Genomic DNA, 24,425 nt, shown 5'->3' with positions numbered 1-24,425 from the left:
TGATGGAGGCAATAAAAAGCACTAAAATAATTGTCTTTTGCTAACTTTGAGAGAAAGTAAATTCCAATCCAAGTGTTGACTGAAAATAAGAGTCATACAGACTTGAAACGTTAACTCTGTTTCTCTCACCATAGATGCTGCCAGACCTGCTGAGCTTTTCCAACATTTTCTGTTTTTATTTCAGATTTCCAGCATCTGCAGCATTTTGCTTTTATCCAAGTGTTGACCAGTTGATTTAATGCTTTGCCAATTTACCTTAAACTCCTATAAAAGCAAAATACTGCTGGGGGGAAAAAAAGCTCAACAGGTTAGGCAGCATCTGTGGAGAGAAACAGAGTTAACGTTTCATTCGAAACTCTTATTACTGTCAGCAATGTTCCATTATGTGGTATTCAGTAAAAGCTATTTTTTCAACTTCCATGTGCTCTAAATAATCAGAATACCCAAAATGCACTTTTGGCTACACTGTTTATTAGCTCTGTTTTTCTTCCGATTTTTTTCAATTTCTACAAATCACAGGTGATGTAGTTAAAGTTATTGGAACACACTTAGAACTCTAGGGTTGCATGACATTTTACATTTAAGCCCCAGGGGTGAGATATATGTAAATATTCTGAAATCCAGTTAATATTAGGTGAAGGAACAAGCTATATTCCATCAGTGACAGCATTCTTTTAAAAGGGCCTGTTCTGGGCAGTGCAGCTTTTTTGTGCAGTTAATTATAGTGACACCATTTGTCTTTAGGTTGCCATATTTTCCAGTTGACTGAATAACTACATTTCCGGCCTGAAATATCAGATTGACGATTCTGATTTTACGTCATTGGAGTCATGGTTTTGGTGGGGGGGAGGCCCAAATATTTTGCTGTTTGGCAGAGCACCTTACTGTTTGACAAGAGCAGATCACACCTGCATTTGACGGGGCTGGCGTCTAAAATAGCCGAAGAAACCTGCTCTCCTGCTACGAGGTGAATGAAAGTTGTTGTATGCAGATTTCAATTAAGATATGGTTCACACTGAACCTCCAGTCCCCTCCTAGTTCCCATGCAGAGCCCCAGGCCTCTGTTAACAATCTAGATCTGAATCCATATTTTACACACACACACTATATGTGTATATTATTCGTTACAGATAGATGCCTGCCTTGCAGTTTTAAGTTTTGAGGAAGTTTCGATGCAATACAGTTTTGCTCAAGCAAGCGACTTCCTGAAGACATTGCTGAGGACCTATAGAGAGAGCGATGAGAAGCTGTAACTTACATCACTTGTATATCAAGACAAGTGGTTCAGGCTTCTGCTAAACTTGGAGGAAGTTGTACTCATTGAACATCAAGCAAGGCAAACGTATGCGCCCTTCTTAAGACGTGTGTTAGTTTGAACTTTAGAGGGAATGATCAAGTTTTATTCTTTATTTTCTCCACCCCACCGAATAATAGTTGTATTATTTCTTGACAGGACGCATGGTGTTTAAGTACTGCCGATCACCAGCAGAATTAAAACATGAGCAAGTTTTCCTGGCTGAAATACTTGGCTCTTGCCGCTGCACTATTGGGTGCAACTGTTGACGCCCAAGGTAAAAGGAAATAACTTATGTGCTTCGTTCTGTGAAATATATATGTTTAGCATTGAAGTCGCTTGGATTTTATATTTGTAACTGGCGAGGATGAATGGCTAGAACAGTGGCCACACAATATTTCGCTTTACAGTTTTTAAAAAAATATACACACATCAGAGTCGAATGGTACCTCTCGCCGACTGTTTAACGGAAATGTTAGTTGTGTAATGTGACAAGGCGAAATGTGTCCTGTAAATAAGTCAGGATAATGGCAAATTTCTATGAAATTCCCTGAAGGTTAGGAAAACCTTCCCTTGACACAAGTAATATGACTGGGGTGGGTGATGGTGCGGTTGGGGTTGGGGGAGCATACCCCCCCTTATCGAATCATTAGTTTCCCTATTCTCCTAATTGTTTAGAATGGGGTGTTTTTTTTTCCGCTACGGGGAGAATTTTGCCACTTGCTAAAATACACCTCGGACAATTTGTTTGTTCATATATATGAAGTAAGAAATGCCCAAGATGACTGCAAATTGCACCTTTTTGCTGAAAAGTTCACTTGGTGTTTAAGCACCTTTTCACATTTAACAAAAGCCTGATTTTTTTTTCAAATACATTAATCGATGAAATGTTGATTTGGATATATTGGGGGCTTAAGCAGTGCCGATAGAGAAGGCATGAAAAGAAATATGTAAGGCATTGTGTTTTGGATTCTATTTGGATGATTATTACATATTATATTATAGTGTTGGCAGTGGAATTAAAAGATCAAGGTTTCATTGGACTCATTAATCAGTTTCGTGTTTTTTTAACTTTAATTTAAAAAAAAATAGCATTGGGTCTTGTCATTTCTTCATTCATGGTTCTTTTCCAAATCCAAATTTTTGATGAGCTCTTTTGGATGCTTTATTCTGTGTCTACTCTCTAATTGTGCAGAATCTTCTTCATTATTTAATGTTTAATTGACAAAATGTTCAAGACCCAATCAAAATTTTCATTAAAGGGGAATAAGTTTTTACTTACAAGTCAAAGAGAAGTGATGTTACCCTGATTCAGATGGATGGGTGTCATTGATCGACAAAGTGTAGGGACAGATGCAGAATTTTGCATGCCTGTAGACAATTTGAAAGGATTTGTTTTATTCTGTTGTTTGCTTCTGATGTTATCTGCTACTTTTCTTATCTTGGTTTAATTGTTCTGCTAAACACCCATCTTCCTTGAATTATGCCTTCCGGATTGGGGATTTTTCATGGTGGTTATTGCTCATAACGCGGTGCATTGGGCTTGATCTATGGTCTCCATTCAGTGCTTCAAACGTATTTAGACACACAGTATATTGGTTTCAGTTATGAGTAGAAAGAGCATTTCAGAATTGTACATTTCTGAACTTTACAAAAGGAAGACGTTGGTGTAACAATGCAAATCGATACCTGTTGTGAGTGGAGTTATTAAATGCAGGCAGTGGTTCAAAAAACATTTTGCTGTACAAATTATCATCTATTGGGGAGCTAAATTAATCCTTCTTAGACTGATAGTTCCTAACTACTAAAAGAAAGAAAAAGGACTTACATTTCTATAGCACCTCTCGTTACCTCAGGATGCCCCAAAGCGCTTTATACCCAAAGAATACAGCAAGTTGCTACAGTAAACCTATATTTTGTGGGTCCATGTGCACTTAACTTTTTAATCTGGTTATTAGTGTCCATATTTTTCTGCCCACGAAGACTGCTTGCTCAAACATTAGGCCTCCCTGTATTTCTATTGTGAATTGCATGAACAGAAGCGTGAAGGAATGGTTTGCAGAGTGGTGGACGTTGGAAAGGATGGAGAAAAGAGGGGAATGGATGTGAGGGCATGGAAATGTAGCAAAAGCAAAGAATTTTCAGGAGGGTTTTGAAGGCAGAGGGAAAGAACGTTCCAGTGAACAGAGCCAGGTGGTACTTCAGATGGTACTGCTTTCAAATTATTTTTTTAACCTAGTTCCCGTGTAAAATAACATTCATAACTTTGAATGCTAAATGATTTATCCTTTAAATAGCGGCACCAACATCCCAAGTAAAATATTTCTACAGTACACCTTTTATGTACTACAAAATAGATAGGAACAACATTGTGAACAATATCTTATTAGATTCTGTGTGAGAAACCAAAGTACTTTTGAAAGTAGAAAGAATTAATACAAAGAACATTATCTCCATCCCTCTAAATCCTAGTCATGGTACATAGACACATTTGTTTTTCTGTTTTAGTACTGCTTGTAACGGGTAATGGGAGGTATACGCCATCATATTTCAAATAAAATCAATCCCTGGTGTGCCAATTTAGAGTTGTAGATCAGAACAAAGGAGAAAAGGGAGAACCTCAGGATATCCCAAAGCACTTTACAGCCAATGAAGTACTATTGGAGTGTAATCACTGTTGTAATGCAATGGGTTTAATTGTACAAAGCAAGGTCCCATAAACAGCAGTGAAATAAATTACCGGATAATATCTTTTAGTGATATTGATTGAGGGATAAGTATGGGCCAGGAGACCAGGGAGAACTCCTCTACTCTTTTTCGCAAAGTGCCATAGGATCTTTTACATCTACCTGTGAGGAGAAATGGGGCCTTGTTTTAATCTCTCATCCAAGTGACGGCACCTCTGAGGTGCAGTGTTCCCTCAGTATTGCACTGAAGTGTCAGTCTAGGTTATGTACTCAAGTCTCTGGAATATGAATTTTTGTAATTTCTAATGTTCAGAGGGATAAAAAGTTGCAGCATGTTTGAATCTTGTTATTGGAAGCCAAAGCCTACTTACTGGTTTGTCTGTATGAGGGTTTTTGGATTCACAAATGCAAATGGCTGGCTTGTCCATGATAGTAGATTCAGCTTTGGCAAATATAGCTGCTGTAACATGTTGCAAAATGTACTGTATCAATTGGTGCGGTTTTAGAATCCACTGGGTTATGACTTCCTTACCCCCAGTTGAGGCAGACAACTCAAGATTTTAGCTTCAGTTGATCAGAAGAACAGTGGAGTCTCACAAATTATCTTCTCAATTGTGGGGGTGTTAGGGGATAAGAAAGTTGTAATCTGATGGATTTTCTTAATGTTATGAATGTAGGAACAGGAGTAGGTCATTCAGCCCCTCAAGCCAGCCCCAAGATGCGATGAGATTGAATATATCACTGATACAGGCTTAACACACTGGATGTATGATCATGATTAGTTACGCAGCATCAATATATCATATAAGAAATTAGGATTTCTGATATGTTTAAATTCTAAAGTAACCTGGTATCCTCTAGGATCTGACATCAGCTGGCACTGGCCTAACAATCAAAAGTAACCAATGTGTGCACATACCAAAAAAGATGGGGTGGTAGGAAGCCCAGCAATTCATTTAGTTCACTAGGCGATGCAGCTTTGTGTGCTGCTGCCTTCCTCAACTGGCGTGTTGATGCAAAAGCTAGTCACTGAAATGTTAAGATATGAATATAAAGTAAAAAAAATATTCATTAAAGTTAAATTCAATTTCAATTTTACATTCAGTTATCCACCTGATCATAAGTGAAGAACTACAAGTTCAGGTTTAATGGGCCTTTACTCAACAACAATTAAGCTGTCACCAAAGACATTTTAAATTAATAATTTGAAGCTCATTGTTTTCCTCATGGCGAGTCGATAGTCTTCAAAACAAGGGGGGGCGAAAGGTTATAAGGGGTAGGTGGGAGGTTAAAATCAGATCAGTCATGATCTTATTGAATGGTGAAGCAGGTGAAGAGGCTAAGTGGCCTCACTCCTGCTCCTAATTCGTAAGTTCATATGCTCGTAAAATAAATTGAGCATTGCAAATATAGAATGGCCTCTTTCAAGTTTCATCCGGTGGCCAGTTTCCAAACATGGAAGACATACGGTTACAGGGGGCAGTTTACTTTCAGTTCCTTCCACCCATTGAATGACAGCATTCCCTTGGTGCTTTCCAAATAACGTTGAATCCTATCTGTTCATATCCAGTAAGACACCACATGTACTGGTCATCTGTTCCACATGCCTACCACCTTTTAGCAAAAAGTCTCTCCACATTTCCTACCGTTCTTTGTTATTTGTAATTTGTAAATATGTTCAGGTGTGTGTTTGCAGGCATTAATTACATAAGGGCCTTCTTACTACAGCCTTAAGTGAAAGTAATGAATGTGATGGACAAATTGAATGCATCATAAATTTATTCTGAAAGACCCCATAACACACATATCCAAAAATATACCATTAATGTGAAAAACAATGCAGACTTTACTGCAAACTTTATTGCTGCCAAACTGTTGCTTAACAATCACCAAGGCTAGAAATTTCCTCTACAGTGGCCTCTGACAGTCATGTAATCCCTGCAAAAAACAATTTGGTTGATTAAAAGATGGCGGGATTTAGGGAGTGAGTGAGTCATACGCATAGCTACAATACACTAAAGTCTCCTTGATCTTTTATGTCCTTTTATCAAAAATTGCCCAAATGAATCTCTGCCCAAAAAAGTGGCCACACCTTCGCCTCTCAAATGTGGGTATCATCCAATTACACTTGCTGAGGGAGAGGGGTCTTTCAGTATTACAACCAGATTTTCAGGCACAGCAAGAGACAAAACCATTCTCCTGGTGTTTAAAAAAATATTCTCACCATAAAACCTATTCAGTATTTTCTGTTCCTTTGAATAAATCTCTGTGGCAAAAGCAATAAGTTTGATTAAAAAGCTTCCCTGATTATAGGTTTCTAAACTGATGTTCATGAATGATGATTAATAAATGACTTAAAGCTTAAACTGATGTACTTAAAGAAGAAATATATGGTGTGGGTTTTGAAGCTTTTCTTGGGCTCTGATTGTTTATGCTGGTTTCATCCTTTTAAGTTTTATTTAAGTTAAATTCTAATGAGATTGCGAGGATACTTGGGCATGATTTGATATTATACGTTAGGCAAATTAACTTAGATAATAAGTGATTCACTCAAAGTCCTGCTGCGGATCTCCCAGTTTTTTTTATACCTGGCTGTCAGCTTTGAAGGTAAATAATAAGAATTCTTTTCAATCAAATTGCTTCAGTTTCTTTTCCTGGCTCACTTTTACCTCTTCCCTCCCCCCCCACCTCCCACCCCCCCACCCTTTGGCGTCTTAACCAGTTTCGTGCGAATAGTTTGTGGTGTCGCAGCTGTTCGCAGCATTGCCTGGTGCAGGCCACACAGTCAGACATGGCCTACATGAAAGCAAGTGGACTCGCTTCTCCTCCCTAGTGTTTGGTCCTGTAGCTTAGTCCCCAGTTTTATGAGAAAACTATAACATGGTTAACCATCATGTTGTAGGAAAGAGAAGTAAGGTACTGTAACAGTTTAGTCATAAGGGAGTTTTAGTACAGAAGGATTTGCATCCTGTACTGAAAGCTAGTGCAGTGAACAAGGTAATTGATAAGATGCAGGAGTTGTATTCCATGTGCTGTTCCTGCTTGGGTTACAGATAGTAAAGAATGCAAGACTTTTAGAAGTTAATTTACACTTAACCAGGTTTTCTTAGCTTTTCTGGATTCTGCAGCTTATCAGACATAGTTCCTTATTCTAGCTTTTATTTTCAGAATCTCTTCTGGGAATTTGTGGCATATGGTTTCCTTGTATTTGCTATTGGTGCCTTTCATAATCAGTTGACAGGAATTGAGATGCAGCAAGACCAGATGAATGTCAGAGAATCATTTTTTTTCTCAAATGTGGCATTCCATTTGGAGGTGACACATTCTATTTGGAGATGATGCTTAGAATGAATATTTTCTCCCAATAGTTGCAGGTGCATGTGAATGAAAAGCCAATTTGTTTCCATCCCTCCCTTGCTGATGCATTGATATCCTCATTGAGTACAGCCTTGTATATGGTAACTTGCCCAGGTGATCTTTTATAGAAAAAGGAAGCAAACAATTGCTAGAAATCTATTCGAGGAGTGAAATTGGTCTTCCTAAGTCATGGGAAGCATGTTCATAGTGAATCGGCATCATGCGTTCTCTTCCACTGGACACATTTGCTATGAAGTATCACCTGGCATCCACACAAATACACTAGTTGTTGGAGTTGTGATATTGTGGCTAATGGAGCTCAGGAGCAGCATACCTGGTCAGTTTTCCCTTTTCCAATCCAGAGTATTGCCGCCAACTGTATTTCCCTTATTGTGGCTGCTAGTTGCGATCAACTAACTCAGTATAGACTCCGAGATTAAACCTAAGACCTTCCTAGTCTACATGCCTCAGAGACTTGGAGCACAATGGCTCAAGATGAAGATGGTTTATGACAAACAGAGTAAATTCTGTAACAAAAATAAAAATATCTGGAAAAACTCAGCAGGTCTGTCAGCATCTGCGGAGAGGAACACAGTTAACGTTTCGAGTCCGTATGACTCTTCATCAGAACTGAAGAAATATAGAAATGAGGTGAAATATAAGCTGGTAGAGGAGGGGTGGGACTGGTAGAGCTGGATAGAGGGCCAGTGATAGGTGGAGGCGAAGAAGAGATTGCCAAAGATGTCATAGACAAAAGGATAAAGGGGTGTTGATGGTGGTGATATTAGCTAAGGAATGTGCTAATGGTGACATTAAGGATAGAAAGCAGGACGAGCAAGGTACAGATAGCCCTAGTGCGGGTGGGATGGGGGGAAGGGATCGAAATAGGCTAAAAGGTGGAGATGAAACAATGGATGGAAGTACATTTAAACGTAATGGAAATAGGTGGGAAAATAAAAATATATTTAAAAAAATATAAATTATTGGAAAAAGGGGGATTGGAAAGGGGTTAACGGAGTTAGTGGGTATGTGAGGAGGAATGGAGGCAGCGGAGTGGGCAGGGAGGCTTCATAAAGACACAGTGCAGGCCGCAGACCCCAAGTAACTTCTGTGTTTGCCTGACCAGAACTATTTATCATTAGTTGCAATGTTACAAACATTATAAGTTTGTAAATACACTATAACCACCCGGAATACATTTAAAATGTATACTTGATGTCAGTTGTTGAGGGTCAGTGTAGGGTTGCATGGCGGGGACTTAAAACAGATTGAGATCCTATCTATTTCTAAAATTCATCTTTGTTTATCAGCTCTTTTTTTGTACATGGTTACAAACACTGTAGCACTGAGAATTAATTGCATCATGCTCGAGGCTAGTGGGTATATGAAACTAAAATTCATCCTTTAAGGAAAAGTGGGTAAGTGCATGATTTCTTCCATATTTAGTGACCCACAAATACTGATGCATCAATTGGCAGTTCCAAACATCTCGCAACACAAATTTGAGTACAGGGTAGATAATTACAGAGAAAATAGATTTTTGCTGAGGGAAATATCACCTTTTTAATGCCCCTGGTACAAAGCACAGGAAAAGAATGTTCATGGTTTTAAGGTAGAATACAGGGATGATAGTTTTTCAGAAAATGTGGGGAAGTAAGGGGAACAATTTTAAACTCTCACCTAAAGAGGGTGGATTTCTGTACCCCATATCTGCAGTGAGGGCCTGATTTTCGCTGTTGGATCTCAATTCCATTCCATAGAAGAGGGACTGGCTGATTGAAGAGGGGTGAAAATCCAGTAACTCTAGCATAAAGCCCAGTCAGTGCTGGTAGGTTATAGAGTCATTATGGCACAGAAGGAATCCATTTGCCTCATTGAGTCCATGCCGGAAGGGAAGGGGAGGGAAACAAAGGGTTGGCATTGAGGGCATCAGCTTTTATATCTGAAATGTTCATTTCTATGATCCATTTAAGGACTCAGCACTTCACCCATTCGTGCTGATAATTACAAACAGGGTCCCACGACTGCCATAAGCAGTTAGACTTTTTCCTATTCCAGCAGGAAGTGTAATGGTCCATTTTGAGGCCTTGGTGTATGCTGGTTGAACATGTGATGGAGTTATTTTTCTGTTTTAATCTGCCAGTTGTTTCATTTAGGCTGGAAAATGTCATGTTTTACCCCCGGGGTCTCGGCAACCACCAAGGACATGTTTGTGAGCTAACTGCCCCCATTATGTTTGCCTCCATTTGTGTCTTTGCTGTTTTGCTTCCTCGGTATCAGTAAAAACCGTTCCGCCCCTCCAGTCTGCTCCACCATTCCATTAGCTCATGGATGAACAATTAGGTTTTGGTTAATCTGGGTTGGAATATCATTCTCTGCTCTGTGTAGAAGCTGCTGGTGCATTTTTGTAGAAGGCTTGAAGCAAACTGTTAACTATAGGTGTTACTTTTTGTAGCTGATAAGGGTGGCATGGCTGATCATGACAAAGGATGTGGTCTATAAAGGGAAAGCTCAGGCCTAGGGTTTTTGGACGTTGGCCATGCATTGTTAGTTTTGTTTTAATGTAGGGGACAATGAACCAGTTCTATGTAACATTGAACATGTTGGTTTAGAAAATGCTGCTCAGATGTGGTACAATGGATTGTACCACATGATTTCCAAGACTTTCTAATAACTAGAACGACTTTTCATTGTAAAAGGTATTTGATATGAATACTGGTTAGCAATGATGTACATTCTTCCATACATTGTGGTACAGAAGGTAACCCATTTCTACTACAGTCATTAGTCATGCTGAGAGTTTTCAGTAACAGCCTGACCAGGGAGAACCAGCCGTCTGTCACTCCACTCCCATCGTATGCCGGATATCCCTCCAGTATTTGAAGGCTGGATTTGTTCCCGAGGCTTACAATGGGGAGGCCCATTCCATTGCTGTGGGACATGAGAACCCCACTAAATATCAACCCATTTTTCAGAGACTGGAAGTCACTTCTCCATTCACCAGGGCTGTGGGGCACAAACCCTGTAACTCAGAAGTGGAAATGCCACCACTGAATAAGTACTTAAGGGAAAATTTTCATGTTGGCGTGCGGGGGTGGGCCTGGCACGCCGATATGTAAAATAATGCGTGGTGACATCGGGCGTGCATCCTGACATCACCGCGCATCATTCAGGTCCGTCGTTTGGTGGACACGCGCCGGAGGCGGCTGCATGCCCACTGAACTGCCAGAGGCCTGTTAAGGCCATTTAAAAACCAATTAACATAATTCTCAATACTGCCCGTCTTACCTTAAGGTTAAGAGGTGTCAGCTGTGGCTCAGTTCATAGCACCCTCGCCTTTGAATCAGAAGGTTGTGGGTTCATGTCCCACTCCCGGAAACCAAGAACTGTGATTGTACTCGAAAGAATTACATGCGATCTGTTGATAACTCGAAAGAGTTACTTTAAGGATGGCGGGCAGGTGAAGAGCCCAGGCGGCCTTCGCGTTTATCATGAAACCTCATCCACGAGCGGGAAGAGGTTTCATGAAGGTTTTATTAAATTAATAAATAAATTTTGCTCAATTCATAAACAACTCCCAGCTCATGTGAACAGTGTCACATGAGGGGACATGTGTAAATGATTTTTAACTTTCTTTATTAAAAATTCTCAATATGTTCTTAATCTCACTGAGGCAGCTCCGTGCCTCGGGGAGATTTCCGCGCTCTTTCGCGCGCATGCCAGAAAGAGCGCAGGCTCCGACTCTCCCTCTTCCCCCAACCCGCACAGGTAGCGCTGACCGGCCGTGCGTCAATCTGGGTGTCCTTAATTGGCCAGTCCACGCAAAACGGCGGTGTGGATCAGCTCCACGCCTGCCCGCGCCCGCTCCCGACCAGCCTGCCTAACATGGGGAAAATTCTCCCCTTACTGCAGCTTTCAGTTGTGCTGGAATGAAAATTCCACCCCAAGAAATGCAGGATAAACTCCACCCTGAGACTCTGCTATTATCTGTAATTGTGGTGGCATTGTGACCTTTATGGGACTTCAGTAAAGCACCCATCTGCTTTAGGCAGGCATTTTATTTCTATACAAAATGGATGCAGGCGCTGTTGAAATAGATGGCAACCATTAGGTTGAAGAGAATAGGTTTTCCTTTGGGACACAATTGCTATTGATCTACAGATACTTTACATAAAATCAACTGGCTAAAATATAATCATAAATGGCATGGAAATGACAATTAAACTTCCTCCTTCCACAGCTGTAATTGTGAGGACATTCATTTTATTTAATCTCTGATTTAATCACGAGCTACAAAGCTGCATGAAAGTTATAACTTAGATAGCCAGGTACTTCATAAAATCAATGGAAACAATTGACCTTTGAATTGTCTAATGCCAAGTAGCACATTCAATTTGATGTTCTAATGATATCCAAAGGGCTCAAATGTGTGACCCAAAATCTGTTGAAAATGATTTAAACTAACACTGAAAGAGCCAACCACTGCTTGGGTACCTGTAGGTTTTATTTCGAGAGAAACACGAGAGATGATTATGGTCGCCACTCTTATAGCCACAGCAAAATTTATATTTATTATAAATTAGTTAAGAAAAATTTGTATTTGGTCTCCTTGGTGACCTTGATCGAGTCCCTGGGTACTGTTCCCTCTCCTAATTTGTTACCATCACAGCTCTCCTTTAAAAGAAAGCACCCTTAGCTGCTCTGTCCTTGCACACCACACTGAACCATTTCCAACCTCCCCTCCAGTCTTTGAATGTATTGTCACTTCCCAAATCTGTGCCCATCTTTCCTGAAACTACCTCTAATCAGGTTTCTCTCCTGAAACGACTTGTTTCAAAGTAACAAATTACATTCTATGTGACCGTGACAAAGGTAATTTAGGCCTTTTCATCCTTTCTGACCTTTCTGCAGTGTTTGAAATAGTTGACGGCACCTCATCCTCCTCCAATGCCTCTCCTCCATGGGACTGCACTCATGTGGTTTCATTCCTATACAACCAATCATAGCCAGAGAATTGCCTGCAATGTTTTCCCTTCCCGTCCCTGCACCATTACATCTGGATCTATCCTTGTCACTCTTATGTTGCTCCTCGACAACATCATCCAAAAACCAAAGGGTTTCATATGTACGCTCATGATGCCCAGCTCTACCTCACCGCCACCTCTTTCAGCCCATCTATTCTCTCTGATTTGTCACATTCTGATCTGTCCATCGTCCAGTGTTGGATGAGAAGAAATTTCCTTCAGCTAACCATTGAGAAGAGCAAAGTCCTTGGTCGGGATTGGGCGGGACCTGTCGAGAGCAGGATGGAAAATTTGGCGACATATTCTGGCCTTTGATTCCCACCACAAACTCTGTTCCCTGCCCACCAACTCCATCCCTTTCCCTGGTCACTGTCCAAGGCTGAACCAGCCCTATCACGATCCTTGGCATCCAACCTGATACTGCAATAAGATTCTGACTCCTTATCAGTTCCATCACTAAAACACACTGCTTGGGTCTCTTTAAAATTGTCTGTCTCCACTCCTCTCTCATCTCATCAACTTCTGAAACCCTCATCCATGCCTTTTATTACCTTGAGATTTGACTATTCCCTTGCACTCTGGGCCAACCACGCTCCTTCCTCCATCAACTTGAACTCATTCAAAACTGTCCACTTTATCCGACCTTGCATTAGGTCCCAATCATTCATCACTCCTGTGCTCACTGTCCTACATTGGTTCCCAGTTCACTTTCATAATCCTCATCTTTGTTTTCAAATCCCTCCATGGTATCAGCTGTTCCTATCTCTGTAATCTCCTTCAGGCCTGCAACTCCCAGATATCTCTGCGCTCTTCCAATTCTGGCCTCCTGTGCATCCTTTATTTTAATCACCCCACAATAGGCAGCTCTGACTTCAGCTGCCTAGGACCTAAGCTTTGGATTTTCTTTCCTAAACCTGTCCACCTCTCGGATGAGGAGAGGGAGTTATAGACGCTTATTAAAATGTACTTCTTTGAGCGAGCTTTGTTCACCTGTCCTAATATTGCCTTTATGGCTTGGTGTCACATTTTACATACAAACTTATGAATTAGGAGCAGGAGTAGGCCATTCGGCCCCTAGAGCCTGCTCCGCCATTCAATAAGATCATGGCTGATCTGATTGTATCCTCAACCCTACATTCCTGCTTACCCCCGATCACCTTTTGCCCCCTTGTTAATCAAAAATCTATCTAACTCTGCCTTAAAAATACTCTCTTCTTCCATGTTCCATGTTTTATGCTTCCATGTTCCCGGATGTTTTTCAATGTTAAATGCAAGTTGTTTTTGAAAATTCTTTCACATTTTATTTAAGAATGTCATAGCACTATTTAATACTATATTATAATTAATCTATAATCTATGATTATAATCTTGATTGTCATTGTTTCTGATTTATGACATTAGAAATAGTATTGTCACTATATAGGTTGCATTCATAATCTTGCAGAAGTATTTGGAAGAATAACTATCTTATCTCTAATATGAGTAAATATTAACAAAGATATTGTATTGAAAGGGTTAATGTATCTGAAAGTTCAGACTGTGTGAGCTTTGTAATGGAATAGTAGAGGGACCAAACATCGCTTCACAAAATTTTTTGGATTCAGGAGTTGACTAGATTTTGGCAAGGAAAAAAAATACAGACAAGGCAGAGTTCCATTGGTAATATGAAATCTACCAGAGAGAACAATTAGGGATAACATTGGTGAACACTTAGAAATGAGGGACATTCAACATAGATTGTTAAAGGTCAGGTCATACTTCATTAAAACTCTTAGAGGATTTTAACAGAAATAAAAATCAGCCAGGCTGCTTGTTCTGCCTGCTAATCGTCCAAGTTGTGAAGGTGAAAGTTACTCCCAACGATTTTTAAAAATACAAGAGCAAGTGGGCTTCAGGGTTTGTTTGAGACATTTAACACAAAAGCAGGTGATGAATTTGTACACGACATCAGTTAGGCCGCAATTATGTATGAGTTTTAGATTCTCCTTTAGAGAAAGGATATTGGGCATATGAATAGAAGATAGATTTCCACTTATCTTGTGCTCCTTCATATCTCCTGGGAACACCTTCAGGTGCTTCACAAATTAGTTCAGTGACTGATGTTACAGAGGTAACTGCCATGAGAATGATACCAAGGATGAGAGATTTGGAAAACTAGGGATGCATTCTGTGCAGCAGTGAAGGTTAAGAGGTGGATTAAACAGAAGGGTTTAAAACAATGAAAGTGTTTGAGATGCTAAGTAGAGAAAAATTATTTCCACTGGTCATAAATCAGTAATAAGGGGATATGACCTTAGGTTTAACACTAGATACTAAAAGGGGAATTTGCAGTAGCATTTTCTTTTCACTTGATGGATTATTAGGGAAAGGAAAGCTTTAACCATAAGTGATCTATTGGAACAGAGCCAATCATAGCAGTGAGGAGGGAATTGGATAAACACTTGAAGAAGGAAATTCTAAAGGACATGAAGAAAGTGTCAGGATTAGAAAGATCGCATTTGTGAAGAAGCCTATAGCTGCACAGTACAATGGGCCACACTGTTTTCGGTCCTTAATTCTACGATGAATGACATTATCCTGATGCCCCTACTTGTAACATGTTGACCTGTCACTTGAGACTGAGCAAGGTGCAGCCACAGTAATTGAGACACTGGATCATAACAACAACTGCAATGGTCTAGACTCATTGTCTGAGTTAGACTTTTCTATCCACCACAATACTGTGTACAGCTTCCAATGGGATCAGCATTAGTACCAATTCCTCTTATTCTAAAGCAATCCTGGTTTCACAGGAAGCAACACAGTAGTTAGTCTTAACTTGATAAGTATAGGTAAGGCAAATAAAGTCCACCACTATGTTTCACCAACATTACTGGAGTCAGTTGTCACAGTTGGAGCCATTTAAGATGCAGCAACTCTCTGCTGGGGTTTCCACCAAGTTCCCATCGCCATGAGCTTAAATGTGATGAGAAAAGTGTTGGTTCAACAAGGATAAATACTACCTGGCTTAAGAATGGATCAAAGATAGCTTAGTGAAAAATAGTTCTATAAATGTACATGTAATTAGAAATACATGTGAATAACAACATTCAACTGCAAAATAATCCCTTCAAATGATTTAGCTGAGCATAAAATTGGTTCTGAAGTGAATTTTGGATATTTGAATTATTACTAGAAAAGCAGGCTTATTAGTGCAAGGTATGATTTTAAAAGCCCCCGATTGAAACTGTCAAACTGATAAGTTTTTGGTTTGAAAGTTAAATTTTCCAGTTTTGCATTTGATCCATTAATAAGTAGACAAATGTGTTGCTTTCCTCCTCACTATTAAGAGAATAAAGAAAGACTTGCATTGGTATAGCATCTGTCACTACTTCAGGTTGTCCCAAAACATTTTACAGACCATGAAGTGCTTTTGAAGTAGTCACTGTTGTAGAAAATGGACCAGCAAGTTCCTACAAGCAGCAATGAATTAAATGACCTGGTCATCTGCTTTAATGATGTTAGTCGAGGGATATATATATTGGTCAGGATGCCAGGAAAACTTCCCTGCCCTTATTTGAATGGTGCCATGCGATTTTGTATTCCCACCTGAGAAGCCAGATGGGGCCTCAGTTTAAAGTCTAATCCAAGAGGTGGTAGCTTCCACAGTGCAGCACTGTCTCAGTAATGCATGGGTGTGTCAGCTGTGATTCTGTGCTTAAATATCTGTACAGTGTAAATCCACAGTTAAGGCTGGACCTGACTCTAAGCCAAAGTGAAGTTTCATTTCCTTCATCCAATATCATGTTGGACTTTTCTTTGGATGAAAGCTAAATTTATGTTATGATTGTACATTGGTGTGGAGTGAAATCAGTTGGTATTGATGCTTCATTGTGTAAATGTGCCCTAAATGGCGTCACATCTATTATATCATTTTCTGTGTTCTCAGCTGCAGGCACAAGCCTGCCGTTGCAGTTATCAGTGCTCTTAAGAGATTTACTCCACCTTACTGAGTGGATTAATGCTTGCTCTCTCATTCTCGCTCACAATTTAGTATGTCATTCTGGATAAATGGTGTAATAAGCCCATGGTCTGTTTTGCAGATTCCACTATAACTCCGGATGATAGTGCAGGTTTTTGAATGAAAGTAGACAGTAACTGAACAGTAAGAACTGCTACGCAGCAAGATATTTTGGCCAAAGTTTGGAAGTTGCTTCATAAGGGACTTTTAGCTGTGAATGAGTCACACGAGCAGAAACTGCCCAATTTATTTCCTTTGAGCATAGAGCAAGACTTCCTTTTCCATCTCATTATGTAAATTATATTCAAGTTTTATTTAAATTTACGAAGAAGAAACTGAATAATTTGTGAAGTGGACGTCACGTTTTACCGAGGAGTTGTTTTAAATTCTATAATCAAACTATGTCCAGTACGTGCTTTTCCTTTTTTATGGGCTGCAATTTTATTTTTTTCATATGTTCTTTTTCATAGTGTTAATTTCATAGCGTTTGGATGGTTTGAAACTTTGGAACAAGTTCAAGACGTTCATTTAAAATCATTTTCCTTCCTCAAAGCCCATGGGCTGAATTATCCCCCACCCCACGTTTGGGGGGTGGGGGCGGTGGGGGGGGGGGGGGGGGGGGGGGGGGGGTTGGTTGGGGCGGGATTGAGCACGAACCCAATCGGCACCCCACAAAGGTGCCTCAGGGAGATCAGTTTAAGTTCTGGAATATTTAATAAAGGTGAAAAAAAATTTTAAGGACATGTTCCCTCATGTAAAACTGTCACGTGAGCTGGGACATGTCCATTAATCTTTTCAAAAAATTTTATTTAAATAATAAACCCTTCGCGAAACTCATCCCACCGTGGATGAGGTTTCATGAAAAGTGCAAAGGCCGCCTGGGCTCTTCGCCTGCCCCCCACCAATGGACAGCATTCTTAACAACTTTAATTACTTTGATAATGGCCTTAATAGGCCTTTGATAGTTCAGCGGCTGCGCGCCCGCCGAACTGACAATCTAAATGACGCGCGTTGATGTAGGGACGCCCGCCCAACATCACGGCACATCATTTTACGTGTAGCCGAGCGGGCCCTGCCCCCGCTCGCCAACGGGAAAATTCTTCCCCATGTGTCATCTTGCTTATTTAGTCACGAGTCCCTCAGAGATCCCAGAAGTATGCTGCTTCTGGGCTATATCTTGTTCACCCTTTCTATCTTCTGTGATCTTGGAACTGCAAAGCTGAGAAGTTGATCTCTCCCATATTGAAAGATTTTCTCTGCTGCAATTAAACTCTGAATTATGGCATCGGCAAGGGAAGGCTGATTTGTTTGTAAATCACATGCACGATGCCACTTTTTCCTTCGGATCTGTGCAGCGAGTTTGCATTAGGTCGGAACCTCTTTAAAATCGCTTAATGTAGCATTCTGCCAATTCCCACCTTCATCAAATACTTGCACGCGGGTTGGCTTGGCTTCCAGGTACAGATTCTTATAGTGGTGGAACATTCCAGGAGGGGCGTGAAAAAGAATTAGTCAGAGGTAACCTTTACTCTGTGAAAGTGCAATTCTTGCTGGTTTGTTGTAGAAAGGCTTTGACTCTATATCTGTATCAGGTGTTGCTCAGAGAGCCTTGCTTCCTTGATTGAGGGGGAAGTACAATGGTTTATGGCCGCAATAGCAATTTAGGGCCAAAAATTAAAGAGAAGTATGAAATATTGTATTTTATTGTAGTTTTTCATGAATAGTATTGTAAGTTGGCAGATATCCGAAATGTTGACAAGTCCTTCAGAAAATAGATGATACGGAAGATACATTCCATATCACCATTTGCAATCTTCCGTAATGCCTGAAGTGATTTTAGTTACGATATCAATAATTAATTATCGTGGAAACAATGACTTTGTTTTTACATTTTTCAGACAGTTGCTAACCACTGGTAATCACTCGTACCCTCACTAGGTTGACATGGCAGACGTCACAGGTGGAAAAAGCTTAATGATAGGTTCTAATAGTGTGAAGGTTTGTGCAGAATATTGAGTTGTGAAGGGTTCTTTGATAATGAAGGCATCAGTTTATGAAGGCATTTCATAATTTAGTCCAGACTAGGTTTTAACACATATTCCTTTAAATGTATACTTTGTACATTTGATTTGTGGCAAACTTATTTATGTAACATGATGCACTCTTGGCCCTGCAACAGCTGAATCTGGCGATAGAGTAGCTCCATTTTAGATTCAAAGAATCCAATCAAAAACCACTTGATTTTAATTCTCACTACTTGATTGGTTGGCTGGATGAGGGCAGTTTTTGGATCCAATCAGCCTCTCACTACTACAATTGCAATATCGCTGATTCGAATTCAAATGACCACAATTTCAGTCAAAACATATTGGGCTGATGATGCTGGTGGAGCATTTGTGCTATTCATCCAGTGTCACCTGCGAGAAGCATGAACCTTTTTTGAGATTGGGTTCCATTTGAATGAGGTTGGTAAGCTGCCAGTTCTAAAAGAGTAGAGGCAGGGACCTCACCAATTTGGGAGGTAGGGAATTCGGTGGGTCTTCTGCAGAGCCAAGCTGGAAGTAATCACTTAAATGGGCAGGAGGCAGGCCCGAGGGGGAAGTGGGCACTGAACAGCCATCAGTATGGGTGGGAAGAGTTTTTGTAGGCCCAGAGGAGCTTGGACTCATTAAATCAGTGCTAAAGGTCTTTTTTTTGAGTGTGTTCAGGTGTGGTTTCTTTAAGGACCACTAGTTAGGCTACTCTTCATCCAATATGTCATGAGTGATTTGGCATGTCCTGAGATTGTGGAAGGCACTATACAAATGCAGTTTCTTCCTTTTATTCTTACCAATGGGCTTATTTATACTTGAGAAAGTCTATTGAAGTCCTATACTAGTGCAGGATCCTGATTTAAATATCTTACAAGACCCTACCTGTTTTGAGCAGGAACTCAGCAAGTGGAAAGCTGACGCTGGTGAATCCTGAGCAGACATAGTGATTGGATTTTTAAAAAAAATTCATCTGTTTTATCTGAATACCATCCCATCCTTCAGTGTGTGCAGAGAAGTAGGCAAAAGAGAATTGCTCTGCTAAAGAAATAAATTGCATTTTTATAGCACCTTTCTCGATCTCGGATGTCCTATAGTGCTTTACAGCCAATGAAGTACCTATGAAGTGGTGTCACTATAGTAATGCAGTTGTTAATGACATACATATTTTTTTTTAATTCCATGCTGAACACAATTGTGTATGGAAGTCAGTCTTCCTAAGTCATGAATGTCTATGAGGTGTGGTGCCAGTCTCCATTTTCCATTCCAGCATTGCATAGTATTGCATTTGCATAGTAACGTGCATACACCATAAGAGTTTGGCAAGCGTTAAGCACAGTCTTTTGGCTTGACCCAAGTCCTAAGTTATAGTACTAATTTCTCTGCTTCGAATGGATAAAATCAATGAACATTTGAGATTTTGAATTCAGGATAAGAACACAAGAGATAGGAGGCCAAGTAGGCCAGACAGCCCCACAAAACTGCTTGGCCATTCAGTATGATCAAGGCTGATCTCCTTCCACTTTCCCACCCTACCTCCATATCCCTTGATTCCCTTATTGTGCATGAATATCTATCCCAGTCTTGAATGTACACAATGACTAAGTTTCCACAGCCTTCTGAGACAGAGAATTCCAAACCTTTTTTTCCAAGCCCAACTCAAGTAACCAAGCCACTTGTTCTTTTTACCCTTTGGTTATGCTGTGCCATCAGAATAAGTTTGGAAGCAGATACCTCCTCTTGTCAGAGGCTTTTCTATGGTGTTGCGTATTGGCTGAGGCAGCCTAAGAGGAACAGACAGTAACTTTGCTCTAAGACTGTAAAATCTTTCTCCCCCACTGTCTCCCCACTTAGTCCTTTTGTATAGTAACGTGGCTACGAAAGGTGACACTCAGCAGTGTGAGGGATTAAATCTGCAAATGGGCTAATGCTCACCTACAAGACTGCTCACAAGTCATTGAATCCTTATTCTCATTACGCATGGATTCTCCAACATTTCGACACTGAAACATGTATACAGAATGGGAACAATATGTGAAACAAAGGGAAAAAAATCAATTTCTGCCACATTTAATGCAGAACCCTGCTAAAATGGTGGAAAAGCCTCTGGGTCAGTAATTTCTTTTCTTATGTAAATCATTCCCATTGCTCTTTTTTTATAACTGAAATTTGAACTTTCATCTAATTTGGAGGGGATGATAATTTGTTTTCTCTTACTGCCTATTAAGAAGTGAATTTTCTAATGGATGTAAAATTATTCTGATACTTGAGGAGCTGTGATTTAAATTGATTTGCCAGAAATGATACCAGGGCTTAAAGGGTTAAATTATAAGGACAGGTTGCTTACAATTGGTTTGTAATCTCTTGCATTTTGAAGGTTGAGGAGCGATCTGGTTGAGGTGTTTAAAATGAGACAGGAAAGTAACTCTGTTTCAGGAATTGAGAACAAGGGGCCATAACATTAAAATTATAGGAGAGAAAAGAGGAAGCCTTTTTCACAGAAAACCTAGTGGAAACCTGGCACTTCCTCCCCAAAGAGGCACAGATGCTGTGTCAATTGATATTTTTAAAATGGAGGTATCAAGCAATATAGAACAAAGCAGGTAAATGGGGTTGAGGTACAGCCATGATTAAGGCTTTAAGGGCCGAACAGCCTCAGCATGTTTCATTTGGAATGGGAGTCTATTTTGTCCCGCCTCAACACAAGCTTCTGCAAGGCCTATACTACCGGTTAGTCTATAAGTGCTGTGTAAGGTGGCAGCAGGGCACAGTTCAAGCAGGGCTTCCTCCCATAAGATGAAACTTTTCATCAGTACCTTGTGCTCTTATATGACAAAATGGCTTACAAAACTCATCTTTTTGAGGTTGCTAGATTTTCAGCTGGCTAGAAACTTGATATTTGTATCTACTGATTGAGAGATAGCAAAAACTTGGGCTCTCACCTAAACTGTGGCTATTACTGTGGAAATACTTCAAGAAACTGGTCTAATGAATAGAACCTTATCTACACCTATTTATTTATAGATCTCTTCTTTCTTTCAATTGTCCTTTCACTCATTGTCTCTTTTCCATGTTACAGTTGCTCCACATATTCTTTGTCAGTTGTCTGGGTTCCTCAGTGACTCAATTTTTCCTTTCCCTTCTTTATCTATTCATTGTATCTCAGTTCACAATCTTTAGTCTCCAGCTGGCTGCCTTCTTTCAGGGTTACTGTTCTCTGGTGTTCTCTGTACCTTGCTCCCTCACATTCTTCATGTCTGAGCTTGGATACCCAAGTGTTGGCAAAGTGTTTGGTTATAGGGAATCATAATTGTCTCCTTATCTGACATTCACTCGCATGAACCTCCAGCAATGGGTCACTTCTAAGCAACCAGGAATGGGGTTGTTTGATTCCTACGCAAGGGTGAGGCCAATTTCCAGTTATATTGATGGTGCCCAACTTTACCTCTTTGCTATCAATGTCAGCTCCAAGGTCCTTGATAGCTTTTCCAATTGCCTGTCTGAAAGCAAGGCCTGGGTGAGTCAAAATTTTCTTCAACACAAGCACAGTAAAAGTAATCCATCCTTTTTGGCTCTCACTAGCATCCTATGTGCTTTGAACTACATTCTATCACCCTCCACTGCTCTTTCAGGTTTTATCTAATGGGGTGAAACCTTGGTCTTATGTTTAACTCTAACCTGTGATTTTTACTCCATACTCAGTTTGTTGCAATGCTGTATTCTTCCAGCCATGGGAAATTGCCTGCTTCGAATCTATTTCTCATCATCAAATTCCTAATCTATACCTTCATTGCAACAACAACAACGACCATTAATATAGGGCCTTTAACATTTCAAGGCACTTCACAGCAGCATTATCAAATGAAATATGACACTGAGCCACATAGAAGATATTGGGACAGATAACTAAGATCTTATTCAAAGAGGTAAGTTTATTGGAGTGTCTTAACAGAGGAGTGAGAGGTAGTAAGGTGCAAAGATGGAGTTCCAGACCCTAGGAAGTGGGAAGTAGAGAAATGGTAAGGTGTAAGGAGGGAGTTCCAGATCCTAGGAAGTGAGAAGTAGAGAGATGGTAAGGTGTAAGGAAGGAGTTCCAGATCCTAGGACACCGGCACGGTCGCCATTGGTGGAATAATTAAAATCCAGGACATGCAGGAGGCCAAGACTGAAGGAAGGCAGATATTTCACTGTGTTGTCGTGCTGTAGGAGATTAGAGAGTTGGAGGGGCGAGGCTGTGGAGGGATTGGAACAGAAGGGTGAAAATTTTAAAATCAAGCCTTTGCTAGACTAGAAATCAATTTAAGCCAGGGGGCATAGTTGTGCCAGGTGTACGGCACTTGGTGTGAGTTAAGAGCTCAACAGCAGAGTTTTATATCAGTTCAAGCTTTATGGAGGGCGGAAAGTAGGAGATTGGTCAAGGGAGCATTGGAATAGCCTCAAAAGAGTTTACTGAATCACTTGCCACCAACTTTCTAGCCTCTACCCTTCCCAAACTGTAGATAATCCTGAAATTTGTTGTCAGTGTCCAGCCCTGCTTAACGCCTTGAAAATCTGACCAAAACACCCAGAGTACATCAGAAAGTTGCCTCCAAGATCATTGGGTGGTATTTTCTGGCCCTGTTGTGGCAGGGGCGGGGCCAGAAAAAGTGGCAAGCTATTCCAAAGTTCATTGACTTTGGTGGGACCAGAAGATCCTGCTGGTGGGAGGGGTCGGAAAATTCCGGCCATTATCTCCCAATCCCACCACATGCTCGATCCATTCTTTGTGAATGATTCTCTTTGAGAATCATTGAGCCTCCTGCCTCGCCATTCCTCTGATTCTCTCCCCTCCCCTCCTCAGAATTCACCTTCACCATCTCTTCATTTGTGAGGCTCAGGTGTTCTTTTGTGTGAGCAACGTGATAAAAAATACAGCCGTCCTTCCTTGCCAAATTTAACATCCCTAACCCTGAGCCTACTGGCAGCACCCCTACCACCTCCCAGAATTGAGCTAAACCCATTCATAATTGAGTGAGGATTGAACGTGGGAATATCCTGCTCTGCATGGTTCAACTACTTCCTGTCATAACCGTCAGAAGAAGCCTGCCTGACTCGTGTCACAGCTCATTCATTATAGTCCTGCTGGACCAGCTGGATGGAATGAAGTCTTTCTGCACAAGATAGGATGCTTGGAAAGCTGACTAAGAACTAACCAAATTCATCACTTAATAATAAGTGGAATAATCACTATACCAATGATCGCTCTGCTAAGGCCTATTTTGAACTTTTTTAAACTCCATTCCCTAACACTTTCTTTTTGGGAAGGTTTCCACAAAGAAAAGAGTAGTATAAACAAACTTCCGTTTCTTAATGTAAGTCAAAAACAACTTGTTTAATGAATTAAATTTTGTGAAATTGCTCTTGCTTGTGTGAACTGCTCATGATTGCAAAACACTGGATAAGCAATGATCTAATGTGCTAAAACTTCCCATTTCCCCTCAGAGACCCAGCTGACTAGAGTGCATTTGGGAAGGGGTTATCTATAAATAAAGCAGCATTGCCATGTTAATTGTCAGTTACAGTGGGAAAGGGCAATCTTTTACTCATACCAGAAGCGTTGTAAAATGATTGGAGCTGCGTTACTCCATTGGTTTACCTCCATGCTGAGATCAGCTGAATTTTGTTGATGTTTTAGTGCTGATTGCATCAAGCTTTGTCAATATAAAAAGATTATTTTCCTTTCTAACTCTCTGATCTGTTAGTTAGATGTGGGGCAGGTAGCCTAGGTAACTACTTCTCACTGGCTGTAAAGTTGCTGTATAACATGGTCATCGATTTTCAAAAAACTCCTTGCAATAAGGGAACCATTATTTGTGTTTGTGTCAGCTGCCAAGTTTTCAGTCTGTACAGTAGAGAGAGATGCACACACACACACAAAACCTGCAGTGATCCATAAATTTCTAACTCTTTGAATCTGCTGACTGTGCCCGACAGTTTTCAGTTCAATACATGTTTTTATTTCCTCTCATGATTTGGATTGTTGACTCAATATTT

At 40.4% G+C, this 24,425-nt stretch overlaps 1 long non-coding RNA gene across 1 annotated transcript in view; it reads left to right on the top strand.

The window, feature by feature from the left end:
- Positions 1-1,237: 1,237 nt before the first annotated feature.
- The window catches only part of LOC144692643 (uncharacterized), a 65,302-nt gene continuing 42,114 nt past the window's right edge, over positions 1,238-24,425 (top strand). The window contains exons 1-2 of the long non-coding RNA XR_013579362.1: positions 1,238-1,342; positions 1,454-1,571. This is a non-coding gene — a long non-coding RNA (uncharacterized LOC144692643). The remainder of the gene's footprint in view (positions 1,343-1,453; positions 1,572-24,425) is intronic.

This window comes from Cetorhinus maximus, chromosome 17, assembly GCF_964194155.1.
Source record: "Cetorhinus maximus chromosome 17, sCetMax3.hap1.1, whole genome shotgun sequence".
NCBI lineage: Eukaryota > Metazoa > Chordata > Chondrichthyes > Lamniformes > Cetorhinidae > Cetorhinus > Cetorhinus maximus.
This window is presented reverse-complemented; position numbering and strand designations above follow the sequence as displayed.